The 26,353-nt window shown below is 41.2% G+C and overlaps 1 pseudogene; it reads right to left on the bottom strand.

The window, feature by feature from the left end:
• Positions 1-729: 729 nt before the first annotated feature.
• LOC122117109 lies at positions 730-25,438 on the bottom strand (annotated as a pseudogene).
• Positions 25,439-26,353: the final 915 nt, after the last annotated feature.

The following is a 26,353-nucleotide window of genomic DNA, read 5'->3' as shown; positions in this document are numbered from 1 at the left end:
CTCGTGCTCTACCTCAGTGGATGCACAGAGCTCCACTTCCAGTTTTTGAGTGGTTAATTTGAGATTAGAGTCTCACACGGACTTTTCTGCCCTGGCGGGTGGGATCCTCAGATCCTCAGATCTCAGTATCCTGAGTAGCTGAGATCACAGGCATGAGCCACAGGCACTCAGCTATTTTTTGTTGTTGTTGCCTCCTGCAAGTCTGAAGTGACAGGCAGCTTTTTATTGGTTTAGATGTATTTCACTAAACTTTTGAATGGGTTATCCTCAAACTACACTCCTCCAGCTCTCAGCTCCTGAATACCTAAGATTATGAGAGTGAGCCGTAGACACTGGTCTGAATATATTATTGTTTGGAAATCACAGGAAAGAATGTATAGTATAAATCACTTGATTAAAAAATCAAACAAGTATATATAATATGTAAGACACAGATGTTTTATATGAAGATAATATGTAACATATATACATATATATGTGTGTGTGTATACACACACACACACACATGCTGGTCTTGGGAGCTTGAGCCTGGGCACTGTCCCTGAACTTTTTGTACTCAAGGCCACTCCTCTACAACTTGGGCCACAGCTCTACTTCTAGATTTATTTTCCCACCCCCCCTCCCTCCGCCAGAGATCCTCCTCCTCTTCCTCTTCCTCCCCCTCTTCCTCCTCCTCTTCTTCCTCCTCTTCCTCCTCCTCTTCCTCCTCCTCTCAGCTTCAAATTTTTTCCCTCAGGAAATAGTTTATTTAAATCTTACAAATCATTCCCCAAATTAAAAGTGGACAGTTTAAAAAGGTGTCCAGTTGCTAATAGTCCATCCTTCTTTGTCCTCTGTCCCAGCTACAACAGAGCAGGGATCCCTGAGGATACAGTGTCCAAGGGCTGCCGGTGACAGTCCATAGGTGCATCATACAGCTCCTCGCTCTGCTCCATGAATTCTTTGTTGGCCTCTGTCATGTCCAGTTGTGGCATGGGATCTTCCAATGCAACATCTCTAACTTCTTCATATGTCAGCATGGTGCTCTGGGTATAGCCGTACTGGGGGTAGCTGTAGCTGTAACTGCCTGTGTTCTGGTCATAGCCCCACTGGGCATCGTAGTCTGGTACTGCTGGTAATACTGGTTGTAGCTGTAACTGTACATCTGACTACACTCCACTGGCTTTACACCGCTCTTAGACACGCCAGTCTGGTCCAAAACCATCTTGCCCCCCCTGCAGGAGGGGTAGACTGACGAAGAATTCATACAGCATTCTGTCATCCACCTCTGGGGTCTGGTTCCCCACAAAAAGGGAGTACTTGGGGCTGTTATCTGGTTGTTTCCCATAAGTGGCATAGTTCAGTTTAAACCGTTTTGCCTGGTCTGTCAAAGATAGCAATGCCTACTGTACCGGCTGTTAGAGGATTGAATTAAATGATCAGCTTCAATTTATATACTAGTCTTCAGTAATGAAGTTCAGAATGCCAAAAGTGCAGTGAGTTGGATCCAGCTATCTAAGACCAAATGATGGGGTTGGGAGTGTTCAGGGATGGATACATAAATTGTTTTTGCTGGGGATTTTTATTACCACTGTATTAATCACTCAGACAGCTGACCCTTTAGTTCCACTAACCAGAGGACACTTGCTGCTAGACACAACTTCTCCATTTGATGCCTGTGACTCCGAATCAGAGCCCATTTTACACAAGCAAGAGATTCAATCGGCAGGTTGCAGGAGATAAGAGTCCAGAGGCAGTTTTGTCCTTCATCCCTGTGACATCAGCTTATTTCTCAGAAGAGCTCGCAGCTTAGTTGTTCTCAGAAATGATGACCATCTAATGCAAAAATGTGGACTCCAGCTCCTCCTTTTCTGGTCCACTCTTGCAGACAGATTTTCATATGCCAAGATGACTTTTGCAACAGATTGCAACAGAATTTAAATTCCATAGATCACAATCCATACAGGGTCCTCCTTAGGATGTTCTTGCCAGGCCTCTGTTTCCTGGGCACCCACAGCCCCTGCTGACTTTTTCTTTCCAGACAAAAGAGGGATGGGGAGGGGGGGCAACAAAGATAATAACCCAGACCACAGTAGGTGAGGTGGGATTTTCTGCTGCAAAAGGAGAAAGACGAGATTTATGGCATTTGAACCACCGAAGTGTACGATCACTTCACAAGGAGCTTTGCTAAGGGAAACTGTTTCATTGATGGAAAATTACTGAATTGCTTCCAGTTCTTTGCAGTTGTGTTTCTAATTGTGTTTTAAAGCCCCAAGGCTTTGTGGCAAGGGTTGCAGCATGCATAAATAAAGTCACTTCATGACATAAAACCTTGTCAAACGCCAAAATCTGGAAAGGAAAGAAGAGTCAATTCAAATGCCACAAAGAGGAAAATATGTTGTTCTAGGACAAAGGATAACAAATGATTGAAGTGCATGGCAATTTTTAGTCTTATTTTCACGCATGTAACAAATAATCCTTTTTAAAAATTCTCTTCAGCACATGGGTACAAGAACATGACGTACCCAGGAAGTTCAAATGTCGATCATCATTATTAATACCCTTGGTTTCCTTGCCTGATCACTGCCAAGTAAAACAACCCATTAAGCACAAGCTGGCTGATGCAGAATAATGACCAGAAGCACAAGAATCCCAGATAGAAAAGGTCCACTCAGCTTTTCCATTTCCTGTAAGGAGACCTTCTCCACTGGCTAGGGCAGACCCTTGGAGGAGGCTACCTACCATAAGGTGTCCTAGTGACTGCTCTGTCTCACAAGCAAATATATTCCCTACCTTCTCTTGAATATGATGAAGGCAGACACTAGCACTCCTAAAGAGGTAAGGGTTATCTGCTCAGCCCTGAACAGACAGAATAAAAGGAGTCTCAAAGGGATGCTCCCAACTCAGACGCTGAGGTTTTCCTCTGGAAATGCAACCTCTATGTGGGGCCAGATGTGGTTTGGTGGTGTTTTCTCTGGGGTTTTTACACAGAGTCCTCCTATCTTTGTAGACAGTTCTCAGTCAGTTCTGAGACAGGAGACTGGAGCAAGAACGCTTTAGAGCCAGAGGTATGCAGTTTTTAGCTACCGTAGCCAAAGGAATGTTCCAACGAGGCATTTCTACCAGTGAGGCAAGCTAAGGGATTTTTTCCCCTACTTTTTGGAACTTCACAGAGCTGTGGAAGGAAGAAATGAGTATGATTTCCTTTTTCTCCTCAAAGATCAAACTCAGAGCCTTGCAAATGCTAGTCAAGTGCTATACCACTGAGCTATATCCCTCTTTCCCTTTTTGAGCCTGAAACAGGAGTAGGATTGTAACTACTATGAGATGACTTAAAAAAATATTTTAATGGCACCAGAGCCTTTAAAATCCTTGGAACACTTCTGAGAACTAATGTTTTTATTGGGACCTTTACATTAGCCAAACAGAATGTGTGTATGTGTATATGCGTGTGTGTGTATGCAAATTACACACACACAGTGCCAGCCATCTGCCTGGTTGGTCCTCATCTGAGAAGGATAGGAAGATGGAATCATTCTATTCATGGTTTAGAATAACTTAAGACTGCAGAGAAATAGACTTCAGTTCAACAGTCTGAAAATGGAAGAATCAGAATGAGGTTTATAGCAAGCCCAGGAATGCCCTTGACATTCAAACCATGTGCCATAGCCTTGCTAACTACCAGACTGTAATTCTACTCCCTCTGCCCTGCCTATGCAAGTTTTGGGCAGTGCAGTATTCAGCCTGAAGCCCTCACACCCAGGGAGGATTTTATTTTTTGGAGATAAGCCTAAGACCTAGTAGTACAGAGCTGATTTCAATCTCCCATAGCAGAGGCCACAGCATTTAAAATACAGAGTTAAAAAGCCAGGTACCCCTGCTCACATCTGTAATCCTAGCTACTCAGGAGGCTAAGTTCTGAGGATCACAGTTCAAAGCTGACCAGGGGCAGAAAAGTACCTGTGAGATTCTTATCTCAAAAACTGGAAGTGGGGGCTGGGAACGTGGCTCAGTGGTAAAGCGCTTGCCTTGCATGCATGAGGTCCTCGGTTCGATTCCTCAGCACCACGTAAGCAAAAGAAAAAAAGCCGGAAGTGACGCTGTGGCTCAAGTGGTAGAGCACTAGCCTTGAGCTGAAGAGCTGAGGGACAGCACCCAGGCCCAGAGTTCAGGCCCCACGACTGGACCCAAAAAAAAAAACAAAAAAAAAACTGGAAGTGGCACTGGGGTTCAAGTGGTAGAATGCTAGCCTTGAGCACAAAGAGGCTCAGGGACAGAGCCTAGGCCCTGAGTTCAAGCCCCATAACCAGATATATATTTGGATTTGAAGTTCTACTTTATCAGATTTATACAAAAGTGACTTAGCAGTTAGCCAGTAATTAGTTTCCATGTCAAAATATTTTTAAATGAATCTGTGGATCAGTTCACTGGAATGTACTCTGGATGCTCTTTTACAACAGTAAAACATTAAAGTGTTGGGCCAGTTTATCTATGAGTTAGGAAGTCTCAGTGTTACTGTAAAGTCATTAACACAACCAGAAAAATGTTGAAAACATTGACTTCCTATAATAGATTACTTGGATCATCATCTTCCCTGTGAGAAAAATAGTAAGCTATTGTCAGTCTCATTTTTAGAAAGTGAAAAACAAGATCCTTAACAGAAGCATTTAAGATCCTTAACAGAAACATTAAATGTAAACATTTAAGTAAACAAACATTTGTTTGTTTACCTTGTTAATTGGGGTGCCATCAAGACGGTATATTCCCTAGGAAAATTCTCCCTAGGAGAATTCCAAAGATTGAGAATATATATCTATATATCTGTACAATAGCTATCTATCTATCTATCTGAGATATGTATATGAGATACAAAGGATTTAAAAAATAAGAGTGCTAAATTAGATTTAGCAAAGAAAAGCCATTGATGAGAATGTAAACCATATAGTCACTTAACAAACTAATCAGCCATTTCTAACAAAGATAATTATATTTACCAAATAATCCAGCAATTATGCTTCTAGAAATTTTCCCAAATGAGCTGTAAATATGTCCATATAAAAACATGAACATGAAAGTGTACAGCTGAATGCAACCAGTATGTCCCTTGATAAGGGCAAAACCAATTGCAATGTAGTCATACAGGGAAATCATATTCAATATTAAAAAAGGAAAGAAGGAAAGGGAAAAGAAGTACCAAGGCACAAATAGATATGGAAGAATCTTCATCTTTCCTCCTCCTTTTCTCTTCCTCTTTTTCTTCTCTTCCTCCTCCCCATTGTCTATTTTGAGGTGCTTAGGGCCTTGTGAATGCTCTACTACTGAGCTACATTCCCAGCCCTGAGATGGAAGAATCTTCTCCTTTTATGCTGTTTTATTTGTCATTTATCTTTTTAGTTCTGGTCCTGGGGCTTGAACTCAGGAACTGGGCACTGTCCCTGAGCTTTTGTGCTCAAGGTTAGTGCTCTACTCTATTTTCTTAATTTTTAAAAAATGTTCACCTCTCCATTACTCTTTCTTATCCAACCGCTTTTGTTGTTCTGGAGAATAAACCCAGGCCCTCATGCTTGAAAATTACCTCTGAATCATATACCCAAGCCCTTTTGTTTTTCTGTTTTGTTTCTGTGATAGGATCTCATTCACTTTATCTACATGCCTCAAATTCATAGTCCTCCTATCTCCACTTCCTAAACAGCTGGAATTATGGGCATGCACAACTATGTCTAGCATGAATCTTCAGTACATAGTGCTAAGTGAAAAAGCCAGTCTAAAATGGCCATATAATATTATTTAAACTATATGATATTCTGGAAAAAGCAAAACTATAGTGACAATAAAAAGATTAGTGACTGCCAAGAGTTCAGGGTGGAGAGAATAGGTTCCTGAGTCACAGGGAACTTTTAGGGCAGTGAAACCTATTCTGTATGACACCTATTCTGTATGACACTGTAATGGTAGACACATGACATTATATTTGTTATAACCCATAGAGCACTACAATAAATGTAATATATTATGTCATTTGTAGATGTTAGTTAATAAAGCTGTAACCATCTTGGTTCATCAATTATAAAAATGTACTACACTAAATCCAAGATATGAATAGTAGGGGAAACTGCAGCATGAAGTAGAACACAGGATAGATAGGAACTGTCTATAAATAGAACATGTGCTTAGTTTATTAGCAACCTAAAACTTCTAAAAAGTGAAAAACTTAAACACACCTGTCTAATGTCCCATAGAGTAATAGTAACCTTTATTATTCCATTTTCTAAGTCAATTTGTAAATCATCTACAAACTTTAGGAAAGTAATTTGCCACCTACAATTCTACTGGTTTATATGTAAGCTCACCATGTGGACTCTAAGCAATAACTAGTAAGTGAGATGAAGGTTCATTTCACTGTGATGTGGTATGTGAGTAGGTCTCTTAGGCAATGCCAGTTAGACACTGAAAGTCATGCATGCAGTCATGTGCTGCTTTATTTATGAGTTTTAGTTTTTTCCCCAACATAATTACAGATCTTCTTTTCTAGAGTAGATGCTTTTGCTACATTTTTGGTCAATCATGCAAATAAATTTCCACATTATGATGTAGTCACTCAAACTGTCTCCAACTAGGAGACAGAAACCATATCAACTATTTTAACAGATAATATTCAATATGAAGTATTGCTGGAGTGGAAATGTAGTTCAATGCTAGAGTGCTTTACTGGGTATGTACAAGGCTCTAGGTTTTAACCCTAGTAACCACTAAAACACACAGGGAGAGAGAGAGAGAGAGAGAGAGAGAGAGAGAGAGAGAGAGAGAGAGAGAGAGTGTTTACCAAGTAGTAGGATTGAAAAGGCAAAAATAAGCATTGCGATACCATAGAAGGACTACCCAGGAAGTAATTTAGGTGTAATTAAGGGAACAGGCTGGATTATTGAACGTTCAAGCCCTGGGAATAGAGCTAGAAGATCTAAGATGCTGTTTGCCTGATGGCCTATGACTCAGGTTAGGGAGCCAGATAGCTGGATAGTGGTGGTACCACTGAGAGCTGCAGTAAGGCTAGTTTGGGGAATATGGATAATCTTCACACTGGCATCAATTGTTATTAGAAGGATCTTCCACTGCCTGAGTCAATAGCTATTTCAGAATGACGCACAAGAAGCCAATGGGAAGGAACACATACTTTGTTCTTAGCACCTACTTCCATCCCCCCTCCCCCACCAATGGCAGGAACAACCAAGGAGAAAGACAACAAGAGAATTGTGATTTAAATATGAAGCAGTGAAGACTGAGATGAAGTTGAAAAAAATATAGTTTAACAACCAGTCCATTGCTCTAACTGGACCAGTCGTACTCATTTGCTGCTGTGGAAAAGCATGGGTTTCGAGTGGTTGTTTTAACTTAATTTTATTGTCCATGTGATATACTGAGGGCTTACAGTTACATGCATAAGGTAGTAAATACATTTCTTGTTACCTACTCTCTCCTTTTCTCCCACTTTGTCTCCCCTCCCCCAGCTCCTCCCCTCCCCCAGCTCCACCCCTCCCGCCAAGTTTTACAGTTCATTTCCTATATATGGTCTTGTGAGTAGTGCTGTGGTTGGTTCACCCTTTGTCCTTTGTCTCACCATTTTGTTGTTCCCCTTCCCTTTCCTAAGTCAGATAAACGTATATACAATACCAGGGTACCAAATTCAAACAAAGTGACAACGGGTGATAAACCATAGGAAACAAACAAAAAAAACACAAAAGAAAAAAGAAATCACATGGTACATTGAAAACAACACCACCAAAGAAAAACTTCCTGTTTCCATGTCTTGGAGTTCATTTCGCTTAGCATCATCTTATATGGTCATATGTACATAGCTATTGAGCTATTCTGCTCATCTGCTAGGACTCTCCTAGACATATACTAATTATTACAAATGAGGGAAACCATGGGATCTATGTTTCTTTGGGCCTGGCTTACTTCACTTAATACGATTTTTTCCCGAGTCTTTCCATTCCCTTATGAATGGGGTGATGCCATTCTTTCTGACTGAGTATGCTCCATTGCCACTTTTTGTTTTGTATTTCAGTTTGAACCTCTGTTAGTGTGTTACTCTGGCAAATACTATTTTTTTTTTGTATTTCATTTCTCTAAAGGTCTGTTGCCTCATAAAAATAAGGACAAGAATGACTATCTCACAAGGCCCTTTACAAGCACTAAATAAAATCTTGAGTGGGTGCTGGACAGGTGCCACTGGTCCCAGAGACTTGAGAAGCTGAGGAGGAGGATCACGTGAGTCCAGGAGTTAGGGTCCAGCCTAGGCAACCTAAAGAGATCCTTGTTCTTAAAACTGGTTCCAAACTACATGGGGAACTGATGGTGTAATGCACAAGGGATCTTCGTGATGATGAAACTATTCTATATCTTGACTGTGTAGTAGTTATACAAACCTACTCAGGTAAATACACTGTGTAACACATTGTGTAAATATACACACAAACACACGTGCCTGAGTCAAGATGGGGAAATCTGAATACATTCATTGGATGACATTAATATCAGTATCTTGATTGTGATATTGCACCATAATTTCCAACAACATTACTGCTGAGAAAACCTGGAGGAAGCGTACCAGAGATTTTACTGTTATTTTTTACAAAAGAGGAAACCTACAGGTATCTCAGTAAAATTTCACATTAAGAAAATAGTACAATTTGTCATTGATGCTGAGACTACATTCAATGGTACACCTAACACATCAATATTGGAAAAATATCAGCTAAGGATATATTCATGTACGTTTTACACCACATTCCTGAGGACATATAAATGAATAGTTTGAGGTTTGAGGCTTGAGGCTAGTGGGTTTAATTTATGAGCATAAGTAAAAGCTGTATCACTTTCCAATGACATTTTAACGGTATAAAACTTAGTAAATCTGATATTTTGAAAGATTTGGAAAACTATTTCAGACCATACATGCAGACCTTGAAGCAACTCAAGTTATTTAGTCCCTGTCCATTTTAACCCATTTATTCAAAGTGAAACAAAGGAAATGGGCTCCTAATTACTACAAGCCCAAGTCATCCAGTGATTCTTCTAGATTCTCCCCCTCAGCTTGTGTTTGCACACAGCTAATAACCAAGCTTTCGTCCTCATTAAGAATGTCAAGATGAAGTGACATTTTAAGACACCCAGTTGGTCTCACAGGTAAGAAACTTTTACCCCCCAAAAATGTACTTCAAAAAGATCATGTGGAACAGCTTGAAAACTACTGAAATCCAGCTAGCTTCCTGCATAGCCCTATCTTCCTTCTGTGGGTTTATTCTTACACAAGTGTGGGGCATTTACTTAGCTTGAGGCACTTTCCTGATGACTGACTGGTTGAAACAATCACTTGTTTCCTATCAGTTGTCTATTATTAAACTAAGTCTGTGACTGAAGAGGTATCTGAACTAATTTCTTTGTCTATAGCAGGCTTCCTGGCTCAAGAAATGACTGAGAAGAGTAATAGAAACCAAGGCCAGGCTTTGTTTGTTTGTTTGTTTGTTGGTGGTGGTGGTAGTGGTCATTGGGCTTGAACTCAGGGTCTGAGTGTTGTCCCTGAGGTCTTTTGCTCAAGGCTAGTGCTCTACCAATTTGAGTCACAGCTCCACTTCCATTTTTTGAGTGGTTCTTTGGAGCTAAGCGTCTCACAGGGACTTTTTGACAGGCTGGCTTTGAACCACGATCCTCAGGTCTGAGCCTCCTGAGTATCTAGGATTTGACATGAGCCACAAGCACCCAGCTAGAGCTGGTTTTTATATAGCCAAAAAGAAAAAATTATCCTGAGAGTTTATTACTCATATCTCCTGTGATGCTGCATTGTGTGCCTGAGACTTTGCACATCTTTCCACCTCTAAAACTGCTCAGCCAGAAGCTGGAGAAGGCAAGGGATGGAGAAATTCTTTCCTTAATAGTTTTGTATTATATTCAAATTCATTTGATAGTCAGTTGCAGACTTCTGATAAACCATGCCCTATTAAGCCACATCTTTTTTTAAAAATTTTGGTGCTGGTTTTAGAGCTTTAACTCAGGGCCTGGGCATTCTCTTTGAGCTTTTAAGCTCAGGGCTGGTACTCTATCACTTTGAGCACTACTTGGAGTAACTAAGATTACAGGCATGAGCCATTGCTGCGGGATTAATGCCACATAATTCTAACATCGATATTAACAGATGGCTGTTACAAAATGGAAATGACATATTCCTTTATTGGACTTATGGAGTTAGCAACTTGATTTGAACCTTAAACAATGGCAATTCTATTATTTGCTCTGACTAGAGTGGGTGTTCCACAAATTCTTGCTTACAGAGCTATATGATAAGAAGTGAGAAGAAAAAACTCACATGGAGATATCTCCATTGGAATTCATTGAGAACAATTTGGCTTTTAAGAGACCCACCTCCTTTTCAAAAATACATTTCTATGATTGCCTTTATTTTAATTAGAAAATCTTCTGTCTCTACTGCAAGAACTATGAATACATCTCAGAACTTTCCAAAATACCTTACAATTGTGGCATGATGTCAAACCACTGTTAAAGACAATGGGGTGAGTTGATGCACCGGGAGAAAATCACACGCATGTCTGGGCTTCTTCCTCCCACAAGCTCTGTGAGAAGAGGCTGCCAAAGGTGTACAAAGGTCTGCAAATAACTGTGCTATTCTAAGGACACTCAAGCCTCTCTGTAAGACAACGAGACCTGTGCATTTGTGAACTGAATTCAGTGGTAAAAGAATATCAGGATCTAGCAAAGATGTTCCTAGAGGAGTAAAGTAAGTCATAATGAAATCAGAAATATATGGGTGTTTTTAGAAGTGTATAACTGTGGAGAGTCAGCAACATGCCAGAGTTTTCTGCTCAGTGCCACCCTTCCTCTGAACCCCACAGAGGCCTTAGTTTGGCCCTGATCCCAGCATGTAAATTTACCTCTCTACTCTTAGCGAGCTGTGTTTACCAATGACAGTTGTAATGATGGGTAGAGAGGAGGCAGAAATATACACACATACAACATTCCTAAAAAATCAATTGTAAGCCTGCCAGCTATATAAACATAATTTTAGCTAGTAATCATAAAACAAGGACAAAGTTGTCTTATGTAAGGATATAGAATTGGTTGGCCCAGTTGTGATTATCTGGAGGAAATGGTTTTAAGTCCCCAAGTTTCATGATGTCTTGTTTTTACTAATGGTATCATCATCCCCTTCCTATCATTAGTCAAACCTCAGAGATTCGTAAGCAGCTAGCCAATATGATCAATCAATTACTTTTCCTTCCTCACAGTCTCTCCTATCCATACCTGTTCGTTTTGGTACCTGTTAATGTTTCTTTAAACCCAAATATGGTGTTGGCCTTTGCACATTGCAGTTACTCCCTCTGAAAACTTATCCTCCTGATACCATTTCATCACAGCACTCTTTTGCTCAGAAGTGTTAGTGGCACATGCTTGTGTACTACTAGATAAAGGTCTAAATTCAACCAGGAATCCACAGGCTATAAAAATCTGGCCTGGAGTTGCACTTCCAAACTTATCTCTCCACATGAATTATATGCATTCCTCCCGAATGAGTCTATTCAGTGTCCCCGAAACATTTAACTCCTTCCTATTTCCTTTGCCTTCTTAAGGCTACGACCCTTGTCTGGGATGTCTTCCTGGCCACTATTTTATCATATACCCCGTATTCTCTGGGAAAAGCTCTTGCCTCCCCAGTTAAATATTACTCAGTACCTGGTTGGTCCTGTATTTGTTCTCTTAGCTTTGAACAACTTCTTCATTACATGTATCTAAGCTGTTACTTTTAAAGCTTAATAATTTGAAATTATGGCAGAAAGCTACACAATCCAGACTGTGACTAGTTACTGACCTTCATCCACTCATATATACATTCTGAAATCTGGTAGGGTCTATATGATGCATGGCTTCTAAATATTATGGAATTTGGTCTTAGGTGACAATACAGAGATATGCAATAATTAAAAAGAATTTAAAAGGCAGTCTTATACCTTGTTGTTCAAAGTGAGTTTCACAGACCAGTGGCATTGTATCATTAGGAGCTTGTTAGAAATTAGTAGTCTGGGGCTCTACCTTCACCTATGATTACGACTTGCATTGTAACAAGATTTCCAGGAGATGTGTGCATACTAAAGTTTGAGAAGAACTGAGACTATCCCTGCCTTTGTTCCACAGCAATTACATGACAAGGGATAGGAGGTAAAATGAGCTAATGGAAATTATTCCTAAATGTGAGCCAGCAGCAGTATGATTCATGTCATTTACCAGCTGGTCATTCTGGAAAAATCATTTAACCATTCTGAGCCTTGTTTGATGGGGGGGTGATTGTGAGGTTCAAAATAAGCAAAAAAATAAAAACAACATATGAAAGCAATTTTAAAAGTCATGTAAAGTTTATACATTGTTATATCATTATTAGTGCGTTTTAGCTTTTGCTTTGCTTGGGGCCACACAGCTGATTTGTGGCAGAGAGACCAGGACAGTGCTCTTTTGCCTTCCAGTCCCATTATGTGAGTGAGGCTTCACAGCCGCAGGCTCAGCCCTGGGCACTGCAAGGAGCAGCTGGAGCAGCGTCCTGAGAAAGGGATTCTATCATATGTCTCAGGAGTCTTCAAATGCGTCAGTCCCCTATGTCCCAGAGATTTCTGTACTAGAAATCTGTCTTAAGGAAATAAACAAAAATACAGATGAAAAATCTTAAGCAAATTATATTTACTGTGGATTTACCACAGTAAAACAATAAAACAACCCTGCAAAACAATCTGAATATCCAACAATAAGGAATGGTTAAATAACTTAGAAGATATCCTTAGAACAGTACATTATTTAACAAGAACTTTTCTTTAAGAAGAGTTTTTAGGGACATGAGAAAATATTTGATGTAACAGTAAGCCAAAAAAAGAGGTGAATCATAAAATTATATATTAAGTATGATCTCAACTATGTTTTTGAAAAGTTTGTGGGGAAAAGGCTACAAGGAATCCTAGGAAAAAATGAACAGTACTTGTTTCTGGAGAGCAGAATTTCTTGCTGTCTTTCATTTTATAAAATGGGGCTGACTAGGGAAGTGGCGCTGTGGCTCAAGTGCTAGTGTGCTAGCCTTGAGTAAAAGAAGCTCAGGGACAGTTACTCTAAGAAATGCACACCAAGGAAGTCAAGTTGTGTTTGTTAATTGGTAGCTGTGGCTACTTTAAAACATATATATATATTTTTTTATTTTATTATTATTTTTTTTGTCGGTCGTGGGGCCTGAATTCTGGGCCTGGGTGCTGTCCCTCAGCTCTTCAGCTCAAGGCTAGCGCTCTACCACTTGAGCCTCAGCCCCAATTCCTGCTTTTTCTGCTGATGTGGTGCTGAGAAATCGAACCAAGGGCCTCATGCATGCAAGGCAAGCGCTCTACCACTAAGCCATCTTCCCAGTCCCCTTTAAAATAATTTGTCTTGCTCTTCCTCCTTTTCCTCTCTCATTTTGAATAGAGAATACATGCATAAGATTAGATGGATAGATATACACATAGATTGCCCCACAGTATAGTTAAATATACAATATAAGCCTCCTTTCCAGGTGATTCACCCACTAAGGGGACTCACCTACTGGTTCAATTTACTATCAGTTTCTTTTACTCCCTTCCAGATGGAATGCATGTGTTTCTCTACAAAAGTAGCACAGTATGAGACTATGAGACTGTTTTTACCTCTTCCCTTTCTTTAAAAATTTTATTGTTACCTTTCTTTTTTTGTCAGTCGGTTGGCTTGAACTCTGGGCTTGGGTGCTGTCCTTCAGCTCTTCAGCTCAAGGCGAGTGCTCTACCACTTGAGCCACAGCACCACTTCCGGTTTTCTGAGTGGTTTATTGGAGATAAGGGTCTCACAGACTTTCATTCCTGGGCTGACTTTGAACCACAATCCTCAGATCTCAGCTTCCTGAGTAGCTAGGATTACAGGAATGAACCACCGGTGCCAGGCTTTTTGTTTCTATTAATGTGTTATACAGAAGGACTACCATTTCATAAGTCAGGTAATAAGTACATTATATTTTTGGACAATGTCACCCCTTCCTTTACTTTCCCCCAGTTTTCCCCTTTCATCCCTGCCCACAAGTTACATAGGTCATTCTCCACATAGTGTATACTGAATAGCATGATTGCATTTATTCATTCTTCCTCCCTCCCTTCTCCACAGGAGAAAAACCATGAAGCAAAAACAAACACCACGGCCACCACCACCACCACCATCAACAACAACAACAGAGGAAAAAAAGTCCATGTTTCCATTTCCTGGAGTTCCTTTTGATAGTGTTTTTAAATGTTCAGAGAATTTACACCTTTGTATTCCTCCCCTAAAGATATCCTCCTTTAGTGTGTCGTGTGTGAATACCTACAGTCCTGTATAGATTATTATGCCCAGTTATATTTTAGATTTTGCTTCCTCATATGAGAGAAAATATGCACCATTTGTGTCTCTGAGCTTGGCTTACCTCACTTAGCATGATTTGTTCTAAGTCTATCCATTTCGCCGCAAATAGCATAATCTTATTTTTTCCAATGGATGAGTACAATTCCATTGTGTTTATATACAACATTTTATTAGGCCACTCATCTGTTGAAGGGCATCTGGGCTATTTCCGTAGTGTGGCTATGGTGAATAGTGCAGCAGTGAACACGGATGTGTAAGTAAGTGTCTTTACTGAATCTGACTTGTAATGATCTGGGTAGATGCCCAGGTGTAGTATTGCTGGGTTAGAGGGAAGGTGTATGTTTAGTTTTTTGAAGAACCTCCAAGCCTCCTTCCAGATTGGTTGTACTAGTTTACATTCCCACCAACAGTGCAATATTACCTCTTCTTTTTTAAACTACTTTTTTAAAGGAAAAGCTCAAGAGAATGTGGAAACAGTCCTTGAGTCCAGATGATACCAGTGAACCTACTGGGGAACAATAGTTCTAGGACTAGGTTGACCAGGAAGTGGGAAAGCGGCATCTATACTCTTCCACAGACCCTCTCAGACAACATTGGGAATCCTCAGAGGACACACTGATTTATTGGTGGTATTTTCTCCCTCAGACTCTATCCCTAATGTTTGTGGAAATTAGGGCAATACCACCAATGTGACCGTCCAAATAGCAACTGTCTATGTATTTAAAAGTTTAGAAATCAAGCAAACATATGTGTAGGTAACATATTTATTCCTCTTACATTTATATCTTCCTAATGCCCTACAAAGTAATTTTAAATTTATTAAATATATTAAATTTTAAATTTAAGTTCACATTTTCAAAGTAACAGAAGACCAGTCTCTGTCCTGAACACTAAAGTCCCACTTCCAGCAACACCCTATCTGTTCCCTCTGGAATAGATACGGACCTGGCATGTATATTTTAAAGGTACAGTTGATACTCTGGAGATGAGACTTGGTGAAGAGATCTTTGCTGGGAGCAGGTGCAGGAAGCAGGTGCAGGTATCTCAGTTTCCACATACTTGGGGTAAGATCTGGTAAAAGTGAACTTTCGTCCTTGGATTCCTGGCCCCATGGGAAGGTTCTGTAGAGAGAGTATAGCTCTCCATCCCGCCTTGTGCAGCAACATGCTGCTGAAAAACTCCCAGCAACTTTTCTTTTATGTTTTCTTTGAAGACATTTTTGGCAACTCGTTGAATTTTCAATATTAGCATACATTAATTGTGCCAGTGAGGTCTCATTATATCATTTACACATGTAAAGAATGAATTCTGATCAAACTCACCCCTGATGTGACTCACCCTATTTCCACTCCTCTTTTCTACCTTCCTTTCTTTTTCCTTCCTTCCTTCCTTCCTTCCTTCCTTCCTTCCTTCCTTCCTTCCTTCCTTCCTTCCTTCCTTCCTTCCTCCCTCCCTCCCTCCTTCCCTCCCTCCCTCCCTCCCTCCCTCTCTTTCTTTCTTCCTTCCTTCCTTCCTTCCTTTTGTGCTGATACTGGGGCTCAAACTCTGGCCTAGAGCTCTCACTTATTTTTTTATTCAAGGCTAGAGCTTTATACCACACCTCCACTTCTGTTTTTTGTTTTTTGGGTTTTTTTTTTGCTGGTTAACTGGTTAGCTTTCAGGTTTGTCAGCCCAGAACTTCTACCTTCAGATCTGAGCCTTCTGAGTACTAGGAGTACAGTCATGAGCTACTATCACCTTGCCTTGTTTTCTTTTCATATATGCAAGTATATTTATCCTCATCCATCCTCTTCATTAGCGCTTCCCTCTAACTTGTTGAGATTTATCTCACAGCAAGTGGCTACAGGACTTCAACAAGTTATCCTGGTAAGTTACATAAAAGTACAAAGTAATTTATTTTTCTTTTCTATATATACATTTCAGTAGTTCATGTATTGACAGCAAAATTTTTGTTGTTCAAAATGAAAATATTTATGTTATTTTTCTGATCATATGAATATTGTATGTTATAGCTGGGTGTTGGCAGCTCATTCCTGTAGTCCTAGCAACTCAGGAGGCTGAGATCTGAGGATTGTGGTTTGAAGCCAGATCAGGCAGGAAAATCTATAAGACTCTTATTTCCAGTTAATCACCAGAAAAGTGGAGTGGAGCTATGGCTCAAGTGGTAGAGCAATAGCCTTGAACACAAAAGCTTAGGGACAGCACCCAGACCCTGAATTCATGCCCCATGACCAACAACAACAAAAAAGAATATAATTTTCTTTATTTTTAAAACCTAAATATTTAATTCTGAAAGATATAAATAAGAATGTTGGCTAGGTGGTACATACCTGAAATCCCAGATTCTCAGAAAGTTGAACTTGGAGGATCACAAGTTTGAGGCCAGATTTGGCAATTTAGCAAGACTCTGTCTCAAAATAAAGTTAAAAAATGGCTGGGAATATGGTTTAAGTGGTCATGTACCTGCCTAGCAAGTAAGGCTCTGAGTTCAAACCCCAGCATGGCTAAAATAAATAAATAAGTAAATGAATGAATGAATAAATAAATAAATAAAATTAGGGATATTAGCTCAATGGTAGAATGCTTGCCTAACATTCATAAGATCCTAGGTTCAAACCCCACCACTCTTGAAAAGAAATACATAACTTAAAAAACATATATGCATATAAGAAGGTAAAACACCTATGATTTCCCCATTTAGAAAGGAGCACATTTTATATTTTGAAATATGTCCTTCTAAACGTGTTTTACACACACATATGTTATGCAAAAGTGAGATGATTCTATCCCTGCACCTTTGTAATCTCCTTTCTCTTTTAACAATATATGGCTATTTTCCTTTTCTATTTTCTTCCTTCCTGTCTTTTGTTTTAGCTAATGTTGCCATCAGTAATGCCTATTGCTCCATATGCCACTTGAACCACAGCTCTACTTCCAGAGTTTTGGTAGTTAATTGGAGATAAGAGTCTCATGAACTTTCCTGCCCAGGTTGGTTTTGAACTTCAGTCCTCAGAACTAAGCCTCCTATGTAGTGAGGATTATAGGTATGAGCCACTAGCACCCAGCTTGCTTCAGTTTTTGCCAGTACTGAGTATCAGTGAGCTTTCTCATTTTTGCCAATCTGATAGGCAAAAGACTGGTAAAATGACAGCTCATATATTTTGCCTTGAGATAGTACTTTTGTTTCTTTTTTCTTTTTCTTTCGTTCTCTCTCTTTCCCTCCCTCCCTCCCTCCCTTCCTCCCTCCCTCCCTTCCTTCCTTCCTTTCCTTTCTTTCTTTCGCTAGTCCTGGGGCTTGAATTCAGGGGCTGGACACTGTCCTTGAGCTTCTCTTTGCTCAAAGTTAGCACTCTACCATTTGAGCCACAGCACCACTTCTGCCTTTTTGTTGTTGTTGTTGGTGGTGGTGGGTTCTGTTTGTTTGTTTTTTTTGGTACTGAGGAATTGAATCCAGGGCTTCATGCATGCTCAGCAAGCATTCTACCACTAAGCCACCTTCCCAACCCAAGACAGTCTTTTACTTAGTGATGTATTCAAGGAAATTATCTTGTAATTTATAACCATTTTCCAATTTTTGTTTGCCTTTGGACTTGGTCTGTGGGATTAAAAAACCATATTCATGTTTTGGATTGAACAACTTCTTTGTGATGGTTCTAATTTTGGGGGGAGGTATCTAATGTTTTAAATAATGATGGTTGATGACTATAGAAAACATGTTAAATTGAAAGTGTTTGACACAATCATGATACAGTTTTTTTGTGTCAGCTTGCAGATCTGTTGAATGACTGGCAGGGTGAGACAGGAGGCCAAGGGAGCGCAGAGGAAGTACTGAGGTTAGGGGAACTGGTTTCTCCTGGGTAGAAAGTGCTAGCTGAGAGATTTAGAGAAAGGGGTGGGGAGAGAGGTAGCAGCCAGTCTGGGGAGGAAGATGGAGTGGAGAGAATGAGATGTGGTAGATGAGGTGAGGGATGGAAATTTGAGGAAAGAAAGAAGTTAAAGATAACTTTTAGGAAGTTTGTCACAATGACAGCCAGTTCTCAGAAAGCCTGCAATAAAAACCACATTTCTACACCATGCTTGAAAGCTGGACCTGGACCTATTTTTGGATGCCAAAAGTGAGAGAAAAGCCACAAAGCTGGTGTTGATAAATTCAGGGCCAACCCAATCAGCCCTGGGGTGGTCCTGAGGATGACTCCCAACATTCACATCACTCTTAGATAAGGAATCTCAGTCATTTGGGTTAACTCTTCCTCTCTTAGCAGGAGTCAGAGACTGGTGCCAGTGAGCTGTCAGAGGAGGCTGGCTGGGGAATTTCAGAAAAGAGAAGTCATCTCTTTCTTACTTTGTGTGGGTGTGTGGGTTGGAGAGAGAGAGAGAGAGAGAGACAGACAGACAGACAGACAGACAGACAGACAGACAGATAGACAGAGATGGAGGAGAAAGATCCACCTTTAAACATGTAATAAAGTTACTTTATCCACCGTCTCTGCAGTCTTACCCCACTCTTTAGTCTTCCTGTTTTAGGAAATAATGAGTCTTTAATCATTTAGCATGTGGGAGTCAGATTTTCTTTTACTTGCAACTGAAGATATTCTGACACCCAAAGGAAAAGTTCAAACGTGAGTTTGAGCAAGTTGGAACTCTGGCAAAAGTACTGAATTCCTAAACATCAGAGTCTGGACTCACTTCATGCCAAATGTTTAGATTGGGTCTTTTCTGAAGAGCCATTCTGAACTGTTATGGTTCCTGGAACATGTTGTGTCCTCTCTTTCCTTAGGGTCTTTGCACACGCTGTTCCTGCTTCCCGGAATACTCCTCCTCTGCTGTGGCTTTATTAGGAGTCCAAGGCTCCAGAGAGATTCCCTGAGCTCTCAACTCAGGACGCGTTTATGTGTTCACACAGAGGCTGGTGCTTTTCTGGGCACAGTTCTTTTCAAGCAATGTGGAAACTACCCACATCTCTCTGGGAAGGCAGGGAGTTCATCAGCACTAGTTTCTCCATTTTCTCTGCAGTCAGGCATCTTGCCCTACTACAAGCTCAGTATTTGTTGAGCCCCCAAAGAAACTCTCACCAACCCTCCTATTCTCTACTCTACCCAGGCTGTGGACATCACTAGTCCATTTTCTGTCACTATGGTTTAGCCTATTCAGATAATTTCAAATAAATGGAAATATACAGTACATGTGTAGTTTCTGTCACTTTGGCTAATGTTTACAACATTCACCCAAGTTGTCACCTGTGTTAGTATTTCTAAATGTGACAAATCATTCTGCTGCATGGACCATCCCATTTCTTTATTCTTCAGTTTTTGAACATTTGGGTGGTTTCCACTTTGGGACTATGATGCAGAATGCTGCTATGAACATGTGGTACACATTTTTGTGTGAATATATGTTTTCTAGTCTGTGGATTTGATAATTTTTTTCAAGTTCTTGGGTTTGACCTTGTACTTGCTGAGCAGGTACTCCACTACTTGAGCCACACCTTCAACTTGTGTTTTGTTTTGTTTTAGTGATTTTTTTCCTATAAAATCTGTTTTTGCCTGGTGCCAGCCTTGGACCAAAATTCTCCTAATGATAACTCCAATATAACTGAGATTACAGGTACACACCACCATTTCTGTCTTATTGGTCGAGATGGGAGGAGGCTTACTTTTTTTGTGTGTTGGTTGTGGGGCTTGAACTCTGGACCTGGGCATTGTCCTTCAGCTCTTCAGTTCAAGGCTGGAGCTCTACCACTTGAGCCACAGCACCACTTCCGGCTTTTTCTGCTTACATGGGTGCTGAAGAATCGAACCCAGGGCCTCATGCATGCAAGGCAAATACTCTACCACTAAGCCACCTTCCCAACCCCGTGTCTTACTTTTTTTCTTGGGCAAGGTTTAAACCATGATACTTATGCTCTCTGCCTTCCAAGTACTTAGGATTATAGCATGTGCCACCAGAAACTGCTTATAAGAGGGACCAATAAACTTGGTAGAAAAACTCACAGATCAAAACAGAAAATCTTGCTAAGGCAGCTGGTATGCGACACAGTATTAAATCCTGGCCTTCCCAAACTCTAGTCTTGCCTCTCAGGTATTAATTTCCAGAGAGAAAGGCCTTTATGTAAAGATGTGGAAGCACCAGTTTCATCAAATGCTTGAAGACACAGGCTGCAGGTAGGTTTGTCTCTTTAACCCATCCTGTATCACACAAAAGGGCTTCGCCCATATGGACAAGAACTTCCATGACATTCAGAATATTTACCTCCCCCTGAAGGCCTCGTGCATCAGGGTGGTGGCAGTGACAATGAGCCTGAGGGTTTGGTGACTGAGGACATTGGAGACAGAGGACATTGGAGACAAACTTGAAATGCCTTACACAATAAATGAACAATGAAGGCTTGGGCAGTTGACATCACTAAGGGGGACCAAGCAGAACATGGGGTGATAACCAGTGGTGGTTCTGAGCTTTTTGGTAAGCATGGCTGATAAGATCTCTGGGATTCCCAGGAGACATTTTGGTGGGGACTACGGGTTCCTATCAATGCAATAAGAGCATGAGATGAGCATATCAGCAGTATTTGTATATTAACAGCTGGAAAATATTGTGTATTAATGAAATAAAATTGTTTAAAAAAACCGCTGGGTAGCTGAGGAATGAGGCAAACAAATTTCAGTTGAATGACTTTTAAAAACACATTGTTCTGCGGGGATGAATAACAGACCTATTAAATGAAGTTTTTCCACCTTAAGAGTCTTTGTTATTGTCATAGCTGATATATTAAAGCTGTTTAGTGGCCTTTCCCACCATAGGTTGTGTGTTGTTCTCACAGTTAGGAAATTTCCATTGCTTCAGAGGTTAGCTTTCCCACAGTGTTCCATGAAGTTTGGAGTTATAGATGAAAATGTTTTAGCAGCCAATGACAGGAAGTAAGCAGCTGATACAGCATGAAACAATAAAAAAATGAAGCAAGTTCAATGGGATCCAAGATGTTGAACCAACATAAAGCCCCTACAATAGATTGGGTGAAGAAAACTACATCCCGAGGGTCTCAAATGGACCCATGAATTCTGCCTTTTCAGCATCAAAAAAATGGGATCATACCTATATTTCAATTGGATTAAAAGCATCAAGCTCAGGCCAAGGCTGTTTGTTTGTTTGTTTGTTTTTTGGGTCCGGTTGTGGGGCCTGAACTCTGGGCCTGGGTGCTGTCCTTCAGCTCTTCAGCTCAAGGCTAGCGCTCTACCACTTGAGCCACAGCGCCACTTCCGGCTCTTTTCTTTTTTTTGCTTATGTGGTGCTGAGGAATCGAACCCAGGGCCTCATGCATGCAAGGCAAGCACTCTACCACTGAGCCACCTTCCCAGCCCCCAAGGCTGTTTGAAGATATTATGAGCTATTCTTCTCCCATCAAAGGACACTTTCAGACCTGTAAGAAATAATATAGTATTATTGGATACATTCTTGGTATATATTGAAGCACACTAACAGCTCAGGTGAGACATTGGGTAGGAGGCACACAAGAAGGCCTGATCACGGGGCTGGGAAGGTGGCTCAGTGGTAGAGCACTTGCCTTGCATGCTCAAGGCCCTGGGTTCGATTCCCCAGCACCACATAAGAAAAACGCCGGAAGTGGCACTGTGGCTCAAGTGGTAGAGTGCTAGCCTTAAGCTGAAGAGCTGAGGGACAGCGCCCAGGCCCAGAGTTCACCCCACGACGGGACCCAAAAAAAAAAAAAAAAAAGAAGGCCTGATCAGCAAAGTTACTATATTTCCTCTGTATTTAAGGAGGAGAGACTGAGGCAACCTATTTTTTTTAACCCTGTTGCCTATATCCTTTTTCTGTAGCTATCTCAAAATATCTAAGGCTGGATACTTTATAAAGGAAAGAGATTTATTTAACTCATAGTTCTGGTGCTAGCATTAGCTTAGGTTTGATGAGAGCTTCATAGTGAATGGTCTCAAATGGTAGGAATGTGTACCAAAGAAAAGACAACATGGCAACATAAAGAAGCAACAGACCAGGAGCCGGGCGCCAGTGGCTCATGCCTGTAATCCTAGCTACTCAGGAGGCTGAGATCTGAGGATGAAAGTCTGTGAGACTCTTATCTCCAATAATCACTAGAAAACTGGAAGTGGCGCTGTGGCTCAAACCATAGAGCGCTCGCCTTGAGCTGAAGAGTGCAGGGACAGCGCCCAAGCCCAGAGTTCAAGCCCCACGACTGACCAAAAAACAAAAACAAAGAAGCAACAGACCAGGAGGGCCGGGCTGTTTTTAATAACCATTTGTTCTTTCAGAAATGAATTCTTTCCTACTACAACTGGCTCCCCTCCTATTGGACAGCAGTAATACTATCATGAAGATGGAATCACCATAACCCAATTCTCCTTCTCTAGGCCCTAAAGCTTCACCATCTCAATACTGTTACAGTGAAACCCACCCATCTAGTGCTTTTGAGAGACAAATTACATCCAAATCTCAGAAGCTGGTTCTGTGAAGGGCCTGATGATATTTTGAAGGTGTCCTGATCTAGAGTTACTGGAAAGGGCTATGTAGGTCTATAGCACTCTCCCCTCAATAAAAAAAATCAGACAAGCTGAGTTTTGATGTGTTCTATATATTGTTTTTTTGCCTCTACTTGAAAGATTTGCTGCTTTAAAAATAAAGAGAGTAGCTGTGCACAGTGTCCCATGCCTATAATCCTAGATATTCAGGAGGCTGAAATCAGAAAAATTATGATTCGGAGCCAGCCTAGGCAAAAAGGTTCACAAGATCATCCTCAACCAGTAGCTGGGCTTGGTGGTACATACTTGTCATCTCCACTGCTGGGGAATCTGAGATTAGGAGGATTGCAACCAGGCCAGCCAGTGCAGAAAAGTTCACAAGACTATTTCAATTAAAACAGTTGGGTGTGATGGTACTTGGCTGTCAATCCAGGTACAATGCAAAGTAGAAAGTAGGAGGACTGTGGCCTAGGCCTGGTCCTAGGGAGAAAGTGACCCTTGTCTTGAACTAACCAGTATGAAAAGAGTTAGAGTTACAGGCTCAGTCATGCTTAGAAAGCATGAGACCCTAGTTCAAATCCCAGCACCACAAAAGTTAAATTGATTTTTAAGAGAAAGCAAATGGAGAGAGAGACAAAGACAGAGACACAGAGAAAATGAGAGAGTGGGATTGAAACCCACTGGGGTTTATCTTGAATACACGTCTGCAAGTGTTATGGTTTCTCAGGAGGAGCCATCTCCAGGCTGAATCCTGCACATTAATCATAGCCGCAGCAAACTCAGTTGCTGTTTTCCTTACTCACACCAGGAATTCATCTACTCCTGGCTTCTGACCCATGGTCCTGGCAACACTCGTCATGGCTGCTTTGTGACTGAGCCACATGGTGGAAAGTGAGCAGAGCTCAGTTTTGCTGGATCCATTGCATCAACCCCTGGCTGACCTCCTGCAATGTACATCCCACGTATGGGGGAGAAACTCTGGAGCCCAAGGAGAAGCAGGTTAAACTTCTGGCCTGTCCATTATTTGGGAAGCTCTGCTCAGCCAGCATAGCTGAGATGAAAAGAGCATCAGGAAGGAGAAATCAGCAGTTTCTCAAGGGAGGGGCCAGAGGATGCCACAGCCATCGGGCTTGGAAGCCCGGTCACCTTACCACTCCATGCTCTGAAAAGACCTTTGGAAACTGTGTGTCACGTTAAAGGTGCAATACTTGCCTTGAAACATTTTTTAATCTTTATAATCACACATTTTAACTCACTTTAGAATTTCTAATATTTTCCAAAACTCATAATGGAATAAAACCAGGTGAGGAACAAGGACAACCAGAAACAATTACTCATAGAAAAATAGAAGACAGGAACAACGGAAATTAGTGGCATTTGTAAGCTTAATCAGCAATGTATTCTGGCAATGCAAAAATCTAGTCAGTGAAGGCAAATCGAACCCAAGTAAGACCCTTGCCTCCTGACCAGCCTCCTCCACCCACACCTTGGGCTTTTTGTCCAGCTAGGGCAGCAAGCAGATGCATCAGTTCCTACTGGCTTCAATCCTGTCTGGCCAGTTCGGCACTCAGTATTTCCCAAGTCTCAGGCCTCCAAAGATCACACGTGGCATTACTTTGCCTATCTCTGCCTATCAGTGGATCTTGTACTTGCCTAGGTTGCACCTTGGTCCCCAGGTGCTGCTGCTGATACAAGGTACCAACCTGCGGATTCTCAGATTCTGTGTCTGCGGCTACTCTTTGTCTGCTTCCTGGTTTTGGTTTTTTTGTTTTTGTTTTTAATGGGTCTAAGTCCTGGCCCAGAGTCATCACACTACCAGTGGCCCCCCCCAATCTACTCCTGCCACTTCCCCTTCTACTATCCATTCATCTGTCACTATATAATGCTAGAATTGTAGACTTATTTTGAAACTTTTCAAGCCTAAAACCAAAGGCGAGAAAATGGTACAATGTCTACTTCCATATTTCACTTAGATTTACTAATTGTTAGCTTTTGCCACACTTTTTTTTTTTTTGGGTCCGGTCGTGGGGCCTGAACTCTGGGCCTGGGTGCTGTCCCTCGGCTCTTCAGCTCAGGGCTAGCGCTCTACCACTTGAGCCACAGCACCACTTCCGGCTTTTTTTTCTTTTTGCTTATGTGGTGCTGAGGAATCGAACCCAGGGCCTCAGGCATGCAAGGCAAGCGCTCTACCACTGAGCCACCTTCCCAGCCTGCTTTTTTCTTGTTCTGCACGTGCGCATGCACACACACACACACACACATACACACACAATTATAATGTGTCCTTTACTGTTATACATTTTCAATCCTAAACCAACCAAGGCTCATACATTGCATTTAACTGCATATGTCCTTAGTTGTCCTTAATCTAGACCAGCTCCATTGCTTTGAAAAAAACTTTTTGATATTGACTCTTTTAGTGGTGTTTTATGGTTGGGTCTCATAATGTAGTTCCGATAGCCCTGAACTTTTGATCCTTCTGCCTTAGACTCCTGAATGCTAGGATTGCAAGTGTATTTCACCATGCCGATCTCAATTTACCTGGGCAGTTTTGAAGAGTCCAGATGAACTGTGAAATACCCACAATGGAATGTCTATCTCCTTGCAATTAGATTCAGTTAAGCATTTCGGAGAAGTACTCTATTGGTATGACTGCATCAGGGGCAGACTTTGCTGAGTATCTACTTCCCTTCCTCTGTCCAGCACCACATGCTAACTGCTTCCACCATCCTTCCTCCCTAACAAAAGGCAAGATACAAAGGGTGGCAAAGGACTTGTACTTGACAGAACTGGGCTCCCAGATCATCTGGCAGAGCTACTGCCAACAGATACTACTCTTAATGATTCAGTTAGACTGGATGATTCTCACTGGACTCCACAGGTGAGCACTTAGATATACTGGGCTCTTGAAACTCACTGCCCAGTGGTGGTTTGGCTGAGGTCAACCTAAATAGACATGAATAAGACAGGGATTGCACAGAAGTAATGTCTCAGGGGCTCTTGTAGGCCAAAGGTTCTTATGTCTAACCTTTTCTATGTAGACAGAACTTCTAAACTCAAGTGGAAACTCCAAGCAAAGGGTGTTATTGGGATTCAGAAACAGGAAGGAAGAGAAACCAAGACTGCAAGTCTGGTTGAGGACAGGGATTTGGCAGACATTCATACTCTGTTTCAGCAAGGAAGTCAAGTTCTTCCTTGAAAAGGAAGTATGGGTGCAATTCAAAACGCTGTTGTCAAAACCCAAGTCCAGAAGTCCTCCAGGGTCAGGAGATAGTAGGCCAGGAGTTCCTCTGGGGCAGGAAGCCCTTCCTGCTGTCTGTGCATCTCTAAGCCTGAGCCACATGACTCATGATTGAAGTGGAACACACTCTATCCTTGCTTTGGAATGAATGGATAAATCATTGATTTTTAAAAAGCCAGGTACCCTATCTAAGAGTCGT

The sequence above is a fragment of the Dipodomys spectabilis genome, unplaced genomic scaffold (assembly GCF_019054845.1).
Source record: "Dipodomys spectabilis isolate Male_0828 unplaced genomic scaffold, ASM1905484v1 ptg000140l, whole genome shotgun sequence".
NCBI lineage: Eukaryota > Metazoa > Chordata > Mammalia > Rodentia > Heteromyidae > Dipodomys > Dipodomys spectabilis.
Note: the sequence above shows the minus strand (reverse complement) of the source record. Positions and strands in the feature narration are given on the sequence as shown.